This window comes from Anas acuta, chromosome 1 (assembly GCF_963932015.1).
Source record: "Anas acuta chromosome 1, bAnaAcu1.1, whole genome shotgun sequence".
Classification (NCBI taxonomy): domain Eukaryota; kingdom Metazoa; phylum Chordata; class Aves; order Anseriformes; family Anatidae; genus Anas; species Anas acuta.
In genome coordinates, this window is record NC_088979.1 from 50550262 (window position 1) to 50566048 (window position 15787).

Below are 15787 nucleotides of genomic sequence, written 5' to 3' on the forward strand. Positions count from 1 at the left end.
TTGTGCAAACTTCATAGAGTTCTACAAGACTAAGTGCAACATCCTGCACTTGTGTCAGGGTAATCCTGGGCACTAATACAGGCTGAGTAGAAAATAGCTTGAGAGCAGCCCTGAGGAGAAGTACTTGGGAGTACAGGAGGAGAAGCTTGACATGAGTCAGCAATGTGCACTTCCAGCCCAGAAAGCCAATGATATTCAGAGCTCCATGAAAAGAAGTGTAGTTAGCACATCAATGAAGGTGATTGTCTTCTGCTCTGCTCTCATGAGATCCCACCGGTAGTAGTGTGTGTAGCTCCGAGCCCCCAAAACATAAGAAAGACATAGACCATGAGGATGACACGAGAGCAGGAACACCTCTCCTATGAAGACAGGTTGAGGGAGTTGGGGTTGTTCACCTTTGATAACAGAAGGCTTCATGGAGACCTTATAGAAGTCTTCCAACACCTAAAGAGGGCCTACAAGAAAGCTGGAAAGGGACACTTTTATCAGGCATTGTAGAAACAAGTCAAGGAGTAATGGTTTTAAACTAAAAGAGAGTAGTTTTAGATTAGATATTCAGAATAAATTATTTGCCCAGAGGGTAGTGAGACACTGGAACAAGTTGCCCAGAGAAGCTGTGGATGTCCCATCCATGGAAGCGTTCAAGGCCAGGTTGGATGGGGCTTTGAGCAACCTGGTCTAGTGGAAAGTGTCCCTGCCCCTAGTAGGGGGTTTAGAACTAAGTGATTTTTAAGGTCCCTTCCAATCCGAACCATTCTTTAAATCTGCATAATTTGTATGTGTAATCTTCATCGTCAAATCCTAAAAAGTATAATACACATTACATGTACTATGATGTTTCAGATAATTATTCAGTGTGGCATATACATATAACTGTAGATGAGTAAAAAATACAGTGCTGTGACAAGAATTTAGAAATAACCTCAAACAGATGGCAGAACTCAGGGAATGGTTGTCGGGAGCTGTCTGTGTTCTTGACTGCTTCCCAGCAGAGAGAGTGGGGTGGTGATTCACAGCAGGTCTCCAGTACCCTCTGGTCAGTGGAAATCTTATCCCCATCAGATTTTAAAGTCAGATGGCTAGGGTGTTTCCATTATTCTACTGTGAAAGATTTTTTGGCAATGCAGAGAGATCCAACATGTCATATAGAAGACTCATAATTTTATCTTCAAGTCACTCTTTATGATAGTTTTCTACTTGCACATTTCTAAAACAGATGGCAGGTTACAACACGCAATGTTGCTCTTGCATAATAATTTCCCTCTGTAGATCTTTGAAAGTAAATTATATTTATTTACAAATATAACCAATACAGAAATCCCTGATTCTGTGTTAAACAATTTTTGAGGATAATCTTATGATAATGAAATTAAAACATATTTTTTAGGAAAGAAGAATGGAACATATTTGGAAAATTCAAAGGTTGGACTGGATGATCTTGGAGGACTTTTCCAACTTGAATGGCTATGATATTTCTAGTACAAACACTGAAACACAAATTAAAACCTTTGTTTAAAATGCAGTATAGTTGAGAAAGAAAATTTTCTGAAAGATTCCAGGTTTTCTAAAATTTTATAATAAATTCTATGCATGCTCAACTTAAAGATTTTGTTTTTAAGAGCTTCAGTACATCCAGTTAATACAATACTGTTATTCTGGGGTGACAACAATAATTAAAACTGATTCATGGAAGTGAGTATCATTCCTGAAAGAGATGATACAACCTTTTCAGCACCATTCCTTAAGTTATTCCATTGAATGGTGTGCTTTAGAAAACCTAAGACACCATTTTAAGGTATCAATATATTTTTTTTTCTTGTTGATAATAAATAACATCAGCAGTATTTATTAGTGATATTGAAAGGAACTGTTGCATTTATTACTGGCATTGTTTCACTCAGAACAATACATAAAGAAAATGGAAACCATCTCATGTTTAGGTAGAGAAAATTATCATCTGCCTAACTAAAATCTCAGTCATCTCCTTGAAATGCAGCAGAGTCACTCTTACTGCAGTTACAATAATGCTATTACTTTAAATCAGTATAGAAAAACCCTTTGAAAATAATACATTTTAAACTGTTATATAAAAATCCTTGCCATACCTACCACTTTGCCTCAGGGTTATGCTCAGCTCTGGGGTAATTTTCTGTGTCCTCAGATCAACAATAATGATTTCCACTGGCCAGAGGGTACTGGAGACCTGCTGTGAATCACCACCACCTCACTCTCTCTGCTGGGAAGCAGTCAAGAACACAGACAGCTCCCAACAACCATTCCCTGAGTTCTGCCATCTGTTTGAGGTTATTTCTAGATTCTTAACACTGTTTGCATCTTACTCCTTGATTCACAGAATCACACAGAATCACAGAATCACAGAATTTCTAGGTTGGAAGAGACCTCAAGATCATTGAGTCCAACCTCTGACCTAACACTAACAGTCCCCACTAAACCATATCCCTAAGCTCTACATCTAAACGTCTTTTAAAGACTTCCAGGGATGGTGACTCCACCACTTCCCTGGGCAGCCTGTTCCAATATCTAACAACCCTTTTGGTAAAGAAGTTCGTCCTAACATCCAACCTAAAACTCCCCTGGCGCAACTTAAGCCCATTCCCCCTCGTCCTGTCACCAGGCACGTGGGAGAACAGACCAACCCCCACCTCGCTGCAGCCTCCTTTAAGGTATCTGTAAAGAGCAATAAGGTGGCCCCTGAGCCTCCTTTTCTCCAGGCTGAACAAACCCAGCTCTCTCAGCTGCTCCTCATAGGACTTGTTCTCCAGGCCCCTCACCAGCTTCGTCACCCTTCTCTGGACTCATTCAAGCACCTCGATGTTCTTCCTATAGTGAGGGACCCAAAACTGAACACAGTACTCAAGGTGCGGCCTCACCAGAGCCAAGTACAGGGGGACAATCACTTCCCTAGCCCTGCTGGCCACGCTGCTTCTTATGCAAGCCAGGATACCGCTGGCCTTCTTGGCCACGTGAGAACACTGCTGGCTCATATTCAGCTGTCTATCCACCAATACTCCCAGGTCCTTCTCTGCCTGGCAGCTTTCCAACCACTCATCTCCCAGCCTGTAGCTCTGCTTCGGGTTTTTGTGACCCAGGTGCAAGACCCGTCACTTGGCCTTGTTGAACTTCATGCAGTGGACCTCAGCCCATTGGTGCAGCCTATCCATATCCTCTTGCAGAGCCTTCCTACCCTCGAACAGATTGACACATGCACCTAACTTGATGTTGTCTGTGAACTTACTGAGGGTACATTCAATTCCCCCATCCAGATCATTAATAAAGATATTAAAGAGGACTGGCCCCAGTACTGAGCCCTGGGGATGCCACTAGTGACTGGCCTCCAACTGGATTTGACTCCATTCACCACAGCTCTTTGGGCCTGGTTATCCAGCCAGTTTTCAACCCAATGATGCATATGCAAGTCCAAGCCATGAGCAGACAGTTACTTGAGGAGAATGTTGTGGGGTACAGTGTCAAAAGCCTTACTGAAGTCAAGGGAGACCACATCCACAGCCTTTCCCTCATCCACCCAGCGTGTCACTTTGTCATAGAAGGAGATCAGGTTCATCAAGCAGGACCTGCCTTTCATAAACCCATGCTGACTGGGCCTGATCGCCTGGTTGCCCTGCAAGTGCCATGTGACACTCAAGATAATCTATTCCATGAGCTTTCCTGGCACTGAGGTCAAACTAACAGTCCTAGAGTTCCCCGGATATACCCTCTGGCCCTTCTTGTAGATGGGCGTCACATTTGCTAGCTGCCAGTTTACTGGGACCTCCCCTGATAGCCAGGACTACCAATAAATGATGGAAAGTGGCTTGGCCAGCTCCTCCACCAGTTCTCTCAGTACCCACGGGTGGATCCCAAACAGACCCATCGACTTGTGTACATCCAAGTGCTCTATTGTTGACCAATAGCAGGTCACCAACCATTTCCTTGTGGATGATGAGGGTCACATTCTGCTCCCTACCCCTTCCACCAGCTCAGGGTGCTGGGTATCCAGAGAACAACTGCACTTGCCGGTAAAGACTGAGGGAAAGAAAGCTTAAATTAAGTACCTCAGCCTGTTCCTTATCTCTTGTAACTAAGTTTCCCCCTGCATCCAGTAAAGGATGGAGATTCTCCTTAGTCCTCCTTTTTGTGTTGATGTATTTATAAAAACATTTTTTGTTATCTTTAATGGCAGTAGCCAGTTTGAGCTCCAGATGAGCTTTGGCTTTTCTAATTTTGTCCCTGCACTGCCTCGCAACATCCTTATAGTGCTCCTGAGTGGTCCACCCTCTTTTCCAGAGATTATAAACCCTCTTTTTTCTCCTAAGATCAAGCCACAGCTCTCTGTTCAGCCAGGCTGGTCTTCCGCGCCGGCTTGTCTTTGGGCACGTGGGGACAGACCAATCCTGAGCCATTAAGATATCCTTCTTGAAGACTGCCCAGTCTTCCTGGACTCCTCTGCCCTTCAGAACTACCTCCCAAAGGACTCTGCCAACCAGTGTCCTGAACACCTCAAAGTCAGCCAGCCTATGGAAGTCCAAGAATGTGGTTTTACTAATCCCACTCCTGACTTCGCCAAGAATAGAGAACTTTACAAATTCGTGGTCACTCTGCCCAAGACAGCTCCTGACCATCACATCTCCCACCAGTCCTTCTCTGTTTGTGAAGAGAAGGTCTAGTGGGGCACTTCCCCAGGTAGGCTCACTAACCAGCTGTGTCAGGAAGCTATCTTCCACACTCTCCAGAAACCTCCTAGTCTGCTTTCTCTGGGCTGTGTTGTGCTTCCAGGATATGTCTGGGAAGTTGAAGTCCCCCACGAGAACAAGCGCTGACGATTTTGCAACTTCTGCCAGCTGCCTGTAGAATTGCTCATCTGTCTCCTCATCCACTAGGATGCTTGCCTTGTTGGCCTTCCTGCTGATCCTAACTCACAGGGACTCAACCTTATGATTCCCAGCCTCAAGTTCCATGACATCAAAACACTCTCTGATATAGAGAGCCACACCACCGCCCCTTCTGTGCTGTCTGTCCCTTCTGAAGAGCCTATAGCCAGACATTGCAGCAGTCCAGTCATGAGAGTGGTCACACCACGTTTCCATGATGGCAACCAAGTCATAGCCTGCCCGCTGCACGATGGTTTCCAGTTCCTCCTTTTTGTTGACCATGCTGCGTGTGTTAGTGTAGATACACTTCAGTTGGGCCATTGCCTTGTTCTCCAGCCTTGCCATTGTTTCCCCCTGGCACACTTCCAAGAAGCCTTATTTCATCCCCGTCACCTTTCTTACATAGTTTAAGCCCTCTCATTGTGCCCTGACAGCTTCTGGGCTAGGATCCATTTTCCCCTTAGAGATAGGTGGGACCGGTCCGCAGCCATCAGGCTGGGTGCCAAGTAAAGCGTCCTGTGGTCAAAAAAAAACACCAAAATTTCTGTGTTGGCACCAGCCTCTGAGCCACGTGTTTACCAGGTGGGTTTTCCGTGTCCTCTCTGTACCCCTCCCTGCCACAGTAGGGATGGGCAAAAACACCACCTGTACTCCCACTCCATCCACTAACTGTCCCAGTCCCCTAAAGTCCCGTTCAATAGCCTCCAGGTTTTTCTCTTCAGTATTACCACTGCCAGCCTGAACTATCAAAAGAGGATAGTAATCAGAGGGGTAAACCAGGTTGGGAAGCTTTCTGGCAACATCCCTGACCCTGGCCCCAGGGAGGCAGCAGACTTCCCTACGGGTAGGGTCAGGCCGACAAATAGAGCCCTCTGTTCCCCTGAGAAGGGAGTCACCTACAATAATTACCCTTCTATATTTCTTGGTGGAGGCAGTCTTGAGGTGTGGAGTCGACTTCCTCACCCTAGGCATCGTCCTGGGTACACTTTCTACCTCAACCTCACCCACTGGTCTCTCAAGCTCTAGGGCCTCAAATCTGGTGTGCAAGGGCACCTCAGAAGGTGGGGCCAGTGGGGGGAGGGGGGGGGGCGTTGCCTGCGAGGTCAAGCAGGGACCTATCTCCATTCCTCCTCAACTCCCAAAGTTGCCAAAACCATCAAAGGAAAAGGTGAATCAAGTCAGTTTGCAGAAGCAAAAGTCATCAAACTGGGACTAAACATTGCTGAAGTAGAAAAGCATCTACTATTCTGTGCCTATACTGACAAAGATCATTGAATCATAGAGTCATAGAATATTCCAAGTTGGAAGGTACTCATAAGGATCACCGAGTCCAACTCCTGGCACTTCACAGGTCTACCCAAATGTATAGACCATGTGGCTAAGTGCACAGTCCAATCACTTCTTAAATTCAGACAGGCTTGGTGCAGTGTCTGCTTCCCTGGGGAGCCTGTTCCAGTGTGCAACCACCCTCTCGGTGAAGAACCTCTTCCTGATGTCTAGCCTAAACCTCCCTTGCGGGTTCCTGATGTGTAGCCTAAACCATTCCCACAGATCCTATCACTGGTGATTAAGGAGAATAGGTTGGAGCCTGCCACTCCATGCCCTCTCGTGAGGGCAAGTCTTCCTGCTGCACGATGATTATGATTTAGTTTACAGTGAAAATGTATATTAGCCTAACAAAGTCCTAAATTATAGTTATATCTTACTATTGATTATTTCAAATGTCTCTTAGGAAGCCCAGAACACTTTCTTACTTCTTTCTGGAAGCTCACAATCTTCTTCCCTCTGCCTCTTCTGAGGCCGGACAATAAAAATATCAGTCCAATGTGCTCTCAAGTGCTACCCTACAGTTTCTGTACTTTTATCACCCAATCCACAGCTTGTGGGCACACGTGCATGTGGGAAGAAGTGACATATACCTCACTCTCATCCAGTAATTCAGTGAATGGGTAATGTAATTTTGGACTAATGAGATGTAGTGCACTTACCTGACAAGAAGTCAATGCTATAAACTTGCTATCTGAATTGCATATGACACTGATCGTTTATGTGTTCTTTTTTAAAATGTATTTTATCTTCTTATATTTTGGAAGAGAAGCAGCATATATTTTTAATTCTCATGCTCAGCCAAGTTGAAAAAAGAGGAAACAGCATATCAATTTATTAAAGCAGTATGCTTTAAAATAGTGTAGAACTGCAATGGATTATTTTTCTAAATTCAGTAAGCTAGACTATTGTCACATATATTAATATGCTACAAATTTCAAAGAACATCAGATTTTAGAACAGTTTCTCTTGATAGTTTGACCCTTACGTTTATCCATAAAAGTACAGATTTATTTTTATTTAAGCAGACATGCAGTTTTCCTTTTCATGAATAAAAATAGGAAAAACAAAACAAGGGTTAAATGAAAAAAAAAAAAAGAGAAACATTTACTATTCAATATCTACTTTTCATTTAAGGATAGCAAAAATTCCTAATATATCTGTACTTTTAGAGTTTGAAATTCTGCTGCTTTGTACACTTGTTATTACATAGGTGACCATGTGTTCTCTGACTTTACCTCCAAAAAACTGAGATTACTCCACATGAGTAGCCATGGCTGATAAAACATTGCACAGCTGGCATCTCAGACAGTTTTTCACTCTGGGTCATTCAGTCTTGTTATGGAAGAGGAGATTAAACATTTTGAACAAGAGAATTAGAATTCAGCTCTGGATGTGCAGTGTTGCACATGATAAATGTTCTGTAACCAAGTGTGCCACTTGTATTGTATAATTCTTTGATAGAAATAGTAGGCTAAATACTTTGTTCATAAATTCATCCTTCATTCAACAGTATTCTGAATGTTCAAGGTCTGTTACATTCACACAGTGTTTCACTAAAGTCAGAAGCTTCTGTATGGCTACAACACCCTATCTGTGAGTAATAAATGGAAGTGCTGGAAGTTTGGATGGTTTTGGATGCCATATTTCCTTGTCCTATCCCTTTTCATTAAACATTTCTCTATTCAAAATACAACTTCGACAACTGTTTCTGATGTTTTAATAAGAAAAGCAATACTAAAGTTCAAAATAAACTACATTGCTATTGCTCCATACAACTGTTTACTCTGTGAAAGAATGATCCTCTTGTATCTCTGACAAGTGAACTTGAAGTTTTGCAGTCTTTTACATCATATTTAATTCAAAACAGAAATAGAGAGATATGAAAAAAAAAAAAAAAAAGAAAGAAAAAAGGTGTTAAAAAAAGAAAGAAAAATGAGGAAAGACAATGTTAATGATATTCAGAAAAGATGTGGTGATGGAAAGATGGATGCAATGAAGAATGGATAAATCAGCACAAAAAGAAGAACAAGTAATATTGGAAATAACTAAAAGAAGATTCAGTTTGGATAGATATTACAAACAGAGGAAATATAAGGAAAATATACATATTGAGGAAAATGAAAAGTGGTGCTTTTAAAAGTGACTAAATTCAGAGCACAACCAAACTACTTTTCATGTGTATACATTTCTTATGCTTTCAACAAAATCAAGATAAAGCTTACCTTTAATTAAATAAATTAAATATTTGGATATTTCACATAAATCTTTCCTTTGTCAGTAGAAGATTTTGATTTAAAAAAAATACACAGAAAATGTGTACATATCATGAATTGCATATTAGGAAAAAAAAAAAAATAAAAAATTAACTGATTTCCAAGGCTTGATTCTGATTGACATCTGTAGAAACATGTAATGAGTTAGTTTTGGTAACCTTGGCTCAGGTTCAAAGCTGTGAGACTGAACACTTCATGGGAGACTTAATTTAAAACACATTGAAATCAATGCACTTTTTAATTGAACAAGGACTACAAAAAGACATATTTTTCTATACATTTACTCCCTAATGCCTGATATTTATTTATTTATTTATTTATTTATTTATTTATTTATTAAATGGATATCTGAGATCATGACAGAATAAAGATTGCTCCACTCTGATGTTGCAGAATTTGTCCCAGAGGCATACCTTGAGCTTTTCTCCAGTCCTCACCTACCTTTTAGTCCAGTGTTTCTATTCCATCTGTCTATACATTTACTACCTCCTGTGAAAGGAAGGACATTGTCTCCTACCATGATCTCTTTTTTTTTCCTGTTCTACCCAGGAGACTTGCAGTCCTCATGGATGATTTGTTTTTAAGTTGTTATTCTGTGAGAGGTCAATTCCACATTGTGCAATGTAGACCTGTATAAACAGAGTCAAACAAGCTCCAAACTGGAGCTCAATCAAGGCTCATTACCTTGGACTCAATACTGTGCAGACAACATATATGATTTCTGGGTCCAGAGCTGTCATTTTTTTTAAAAAGCACTGTATTACTTCTTATAGAAGTAAGACCTTATTCAGAACTACCTTAGGTATTGCTAATATAGTATTGCACTGAATAGTAGGTAAACATTTTAGAGGAAGCCATTATAGGTTACATATTACAACTATAGCTGATATACAAAGTTCTAGTGGTTCTTCTTCATAGTCTCCAAAAATCAAAATCATCACCAAAAAAATAAAAAATAAAAAAATCTCGGAATTGAGTTACAAACTGGAAAATCCACTCAGATTGCTAGCAAGTCTTAAGGTCTGAGTTTTATTCAAGGTTCCCATTATCATCAATATGTTGTTGAACGTTTTTCATAAAACAAGATTTCTTGAATTACAGTAAAAGGTGATACAGGAATATACAAACTGAAATCAACATGAAGATGCTGACTGTGTACTGAATCTTGCAAAATGTGAGTATAAAAAGTATTTAAAGACAAATCATCCTGTGTTACACCATGCTAAACAGTCATAGAATAAATGCATCAAATACAAGGCAGAGTCAACATTAACACTAATGATACATGTCAATGTTTCCAGGAAAAATCAGACATGAGATATGGGAGTAGCATTCTGTTTGACAGCACCCACAACAATACTATAGCAATACTGCTATTATCTACACATCTGTAAGACCAGTCTACTTGGCACAGATTAGTGTCTGCTTACAAATATACGTGAAGAAGAAAAAGTGTTTGTAAATAACATCACACTCAACCAGGAATTTAGTCTTGTAATTTAGTTTAGTAGTTCAAATGTTATTATTCTAATTTAATAAAATGTTACATTCAAGATTTGAATCAGCAGCCTTCCTTACATAGAAAGAAACCAGTGCATGAAGTAAAGAAATATTGATACACAAAAGTTTATGTCTCATGACAGATCTTTGAATTATAGCAGATAATTCAGTAAAGAAACTTAACTTACCAACACCAGAAAATAAGAGAACAACATAATGTAGCTTATGCGGCATTGATCATGTGAAGTCTATCAGCTATCCAAAAGAGAAACATTTTTTTTATCTTTTTCAAAAAGAATATATCATATATTATACTATAGAATATATAATAATATAGAATAATATAGAATACATTATAGAATACATTATCACTTACTTTATGTAACTCTAGATGGATTAATTACCTCTCTCTGGGAAAGAAATGAAGAGATAAGCTGAACAATTTCAAAGGGACGCATGATCAAGCTGTCCTGAAAATTATTCTTAGTAAGTTAAAAAGCAAGAAATACAACATCATGACCATTATTCAGTCTCTATTTCATTAAAGCATAGCCTGTCTTTCAACAAATCTCATCTTGCTAAAGTGACAAACACAAGATACATTGTGTGAAAGCTGCATTTGACAAATCCATTCTGCAGCATGAAATACTGCTGTTATTAATTAATAGTTATAAGTATGACTATATATTGTTGAAAAAAATGTTTCACAGATTCATATCTGATATTCATCTTTCATATAAGTAGTGAGTATTGGCATTAAAAAACATTATAAAAAAAGCATGCCAGCTGTTCCTAGTCATCTTCTTGTCATTCTTGTGTTTGTAAATAGCTTTTAGGAGAATTTTTTCCGTGATCCTCCTGGGACTGAGATATAGCTGTAGTTCCTCAACTTGCCCTTCCTCAAGATGGGTTTGGGGTTTGCCTTGGGAACCTTCCCCAGTCACCATGATCATTTGAAAATAATAAAGAACAGTCTCACAGTGACATCCTTTAGATCCCTAAGAAACCTGGGATGTGTCTTAGCTGGTCTCATGGAACTACATGCATCCTATTAGCTTAAGTTCTCCTTAACTTTTTATTCCCCTACTGTGGGTACCACTTCACTCCCACCAACTCCATTAATATACTTCTCCTGGGAGGCCTAAAGGTAAACCTTATCTGGAAAAAATGAAGCAAATAAAATCTAAGTAACTTTCTCTCTTGTGTGTTCGTCAGCAGTTCTTCTACTCCCCCCCAACACAAACACACACTGCTCCACCCCGAAGCATGTGGGTTCCAATTTTCCTTAACATTTTTTATTAATCTGGTCTTTCCATATACTCATAGCAGCCTTTACTATTGCCCTTCACATTCTACCTTAGTATCAGTATCAGTTTACCCTAATCCATCCATGTAAACATAGGAAGTGTTTCTATATTTTGCTTGATATCCCAATAAAGTTTCCACTCCCACAGCTAACATCCCCCCTTTACCCCCCCAATACACACACACAAATTGGCCCATCACCCTTTTAAAATGAAAACTGAAGTATTTATGAAGTGTGTAACTGAAATGTCTGAAAAGGTTGTTGCCAGAAAAAATAATATTGCTGAAGAGGGAGATGACTATCAGCTAGATTAAGCAGGGAATGACAAGGGAATAATGAAAAGCTTTTGAATAAATAAATAAATAAATAAAAAGCTGCAAAAGAAAAATAAAAGAAACATGAATGTTTCTGACAGTGGGGAGAAATGATGGAGAAGCAGAAGCAGCCATCAGGGTGGTCTGTCCCTGCTGACAAAGTCCTCAGTGCACCTTTACCCTGCCCAGGCAGTGCAGCATCTCCATTGGGTGCTGGGAGAATCCTGCACCCAACAGTGGGCTGACAGTGCTAGCACAGCAAACAGGGATCCCAACTTGGGCTGGGTGTGGAGGCATCTCCTCAGGCAACCATTTGCCAGTATGTGGACAGATCTATTAAGATGGTATGGAATGGTAAAATTATACAGGGCTGGAGGACCTAGATTTATAACTGGAAGGGTGTGCATATTGCATTCCCAGAGAAGGGGCAGTGTGCTGTTTTGTGGGTTGGATGTAGGACTAGAATTTCTTGGGATCAGCTGTAGAAGATATCTACTGCATTGATTCTGAACGCGTAGTTCACCGATCATTGGGTAAATATATGTAATTAATAAATCAAAAACCAATTTATATCTTGTGAACTGAGCAGATTTGCCCTACAACAGAGCTCAGCCAGGAGTTCTCTATATATTCATTCATGCTGTCCCTGTGTGATGCTTCCTTGCCTTCCTGTCAATAGAGTGGAACCTCCTTTTATTTTTTTTTCACTGACAGGGATTTCCTTAAAGATCAACCAACTCCTTTGTGCCTCTTTGCCTTTTGCTATTGGATCCTGCCAAGCAGATCCCTGAACAAGCTGAAATTCCTGTCTGTTGTCATGAAAATACATTTGCTGAATGATGACAGTAATGAATTAAAATAGAATATAATTTTAATAGGAAAAGAAAATAATATCATTGTGCAACATTCTGCCAAAGCAGAAACATTGAATACAAACTTGATTTGGTGTCTGAGAACTCAATTAGATCACATAAAAGGATAACCTTTTAAATTAATTGTCTCGAAATATGTGTTTAATTTCTGCTTAACACATCAATGAAAGACGGAGGGAAAGAATATATGCATAAAACTGAAGATTTAGATATTATGTTCTTGACAAATACATACAGAAAGAGACTGGAACAAAAACAACAACAACAACAACAACAACAACAACAACAACAACAAGATGTTAATTTTTATATATTTTGCTTGTGTTCCAAAGGGGAGAGTTTCTGAATATTTGAGAGCATTCATGTCTACTTAATTCATGAAAAGGGAAAATAAATATGGAAAATATGGTAACTAAAAATGAATTTTCATTATTAAAGAATGTATATGAAGCAAATCATATACATGATTGTATATGTTTTGTGATTCTGAATTGTCTAAAATTAGAAAAAAGCACCTGGCAGATATACATTAAAATAGTGCTATTCGTTACCAAAGCAAATATCCATAGAAAATTTGTTCTGTCTTTCTTAATACTTTCAAGGTGTCTACCTGAAGACCAGTTTCAGATTCATAAGAAAGAAAAAAAAAAGAAGCCATTAATATCCTGTTAAATGTCATGCTTCAGATCGGGCACAACCTTTCATAAAGGAGCCAGCGTTAAGTCACCTTTCTGTTCTGACAGATATTCCCAAGAATGTACACGTAAACGTTATCATGTTTGATATAATAACACTGATACTGTGCCTTCACAGTGAGAGAAAATAGGGCATGAAAGGATAGGTTATTAAAGTAACATACCGGTTTCTTATCAATAACAGTGAACTGTCGTGGTTTAACCTGGCCGGCAGCTAAACACCACGCAGCCATTCGCTCACCCTCCCCCCTCCCTCTCTGGGACGGGGGAGAGAAATGGAAAGTGAAGCCCGTGAGTTGAGATAAAGACAGTTTAATAAGACAGGAAAATAAGAATAACAATAATAATAAAATAATAATAATAATAATACAATGGTGATAATAGTACTACTAATAATAGTATGTACAAACAAGTGATGCACAATGCAATTGCTCACCACCTGCTGACCGATGCCCAGCCTCACCCTGAGCAGTCCAGCCCCCTCCCCCCGGCTAGCCACCACTATATATTGTTTAGCATGACGTCAGATGGTATGGAATACCCCTTTGGCTAGTTTGGGTCACCTGTCCTGGGTCTGTCCCCTCCCAGCTCTTACTGCACCCCCAGCCTGCCTGTTGGCAGGACAGAGCAAAAGGCTGAGATGTCCTTGGCTTGGTATAAGCACTGCTCTGCAACAATTAAAACATTGGGGTGTTATCAGCACTCTTCTCATCCTAAGCCAAAACACAGCATTCCACCAGCTACTAGGAAGAAAATTAATTCTGTTCTAACTGAAACCAGGACGTAAATACTTGTCCCATTATAAACTATGAGGATTGAAATTGCTTGCATTTACATTTTTATCATTTTGGCAAATCTCTCTATGTCACCGACTTTGCAGGAGTGCAATACTTATACAAGGAATAGGCACTGATTTTACTTATTTCATTGTTAAACTGCTCTCTGGAGAAATAATAATAATAATCATCATCATCATCATCATCATCATCATCATCATCATCATCATCATCATTTGTTATTGGTCCTATTTCAATTGCAGCAGTTTATTGCAGTTTAGTTTAAGCCTTTGTGAAATCTTATTTTAAATGACGTGATATTCTATATTATTTTCATCCATTTTATTAATTATACATATTGATTAATATCTTGTAAATCCATTTCAAGGCTGTGAGATTCAGTGGACTTTGTTGTACAGCAGGGACGATTTTCCTGCCTGGTCTGTTAGAGGTGTCTTTGGCAGACTATAAGGCACGGGGTCTCCTCCTGTGTCACCCCAATGCTTTTCCGTAGATTCATAGAATCATTTATCTTGGAAAAAACCTTCATCATCTAGCACAATCTTCAACCTGATCTACTGAGTCTCACCACTTTAGGAACCATGTTCCTTGGTGCCATGTCTACATGTTTCTCAAATACCTCCAGGATGGGGACTCACTTCCCTGAGCAATGTTTCAAAGCTTGATGACCTCTCCATGAAGGAATTCTTCCTAATATCCAAACCAAACCTTCCTTGGCCCAGCTTGTGGCTGTTTCCTCATGTCATAATACTTGTCACCTGAGAGAAGAGACTATCACCCTCCTTTCATGCAATTGTAGGAAGAAATGAGGTCTCTCCTCAGCCACCTCTTGTCCAGAAAAAGCATCCATAATTCCCTCAGTTACTCCTCAATCACTGGTTGTGTGTTGCTGAGTACATCCGTCAGTGAGTATAAGCATGTGTTCCTACAAACATGTAAATACATGCATGCAGTAAAACAACTGCCTACATAGGCAAGTGTAGACAACAGGCAGTGCCTTCACCAGCACCTATATAAATATAGCCAGCACTTCTTCTTCCTCTGAAGCTGATCAGGATCAGAGTCCACCAGTGAATTATGCATCCAAAACAAAGAGCTCACAAGCACATGATGTATCCTAGAGTTGGCCTCCGTCCCTAGGCTTCTTGACTTGCTGTCCCCTAGACACATGATGCCTTTGGACTCATGGTCCTTCACCAATAGCTGACACTTAGTCCTCTGGTCCTAACCAAAAGCTAGAGCAGCTTAGAGCTTGCTAGTGTTTGCACACATACTTACTGACTTATTCAGAACAAGAAGGAACCTCACAGAATGTAGTAAGTAATAGGATTTAATAAGGATATAGAGTATACATGTATTATAATGCTCAAGCTAAGAGTTTAGTCAAATGAGCATACTGACCAGCAGCCAGTTTATGCAACTGACCTCTTTTATCCTCTTTTTCCTGTATTTTTTTCCATTTTTTTTTTTTCCCCTCTGACACCTTGATGTCTCTCTTTGGTCCACAGATTTTCCATAAGTCTGAGAAAGCTCAACAACTCATTAAAGTATTCCAGAAGTTTTATATAGTCCCATATTTGTCTTCAACCTGCATCCCATAAGAAGTCCAACAACAATTTAAGCAATAACCTCATTAACATGAGGTTAAGTAACCTCAGTGTGCTAAGTAACAAGTTTCTTTCATTGAGTCACTTCGTTGGGCTTCACACATGGATGACAGTCTAATCATCTAATTGTTCTTTGGTGGTCTTAGGAATAGCCTTTCAGTGTACTTCCACTGGCTAGGTTACTGGGATTCCTCCACCTAACATT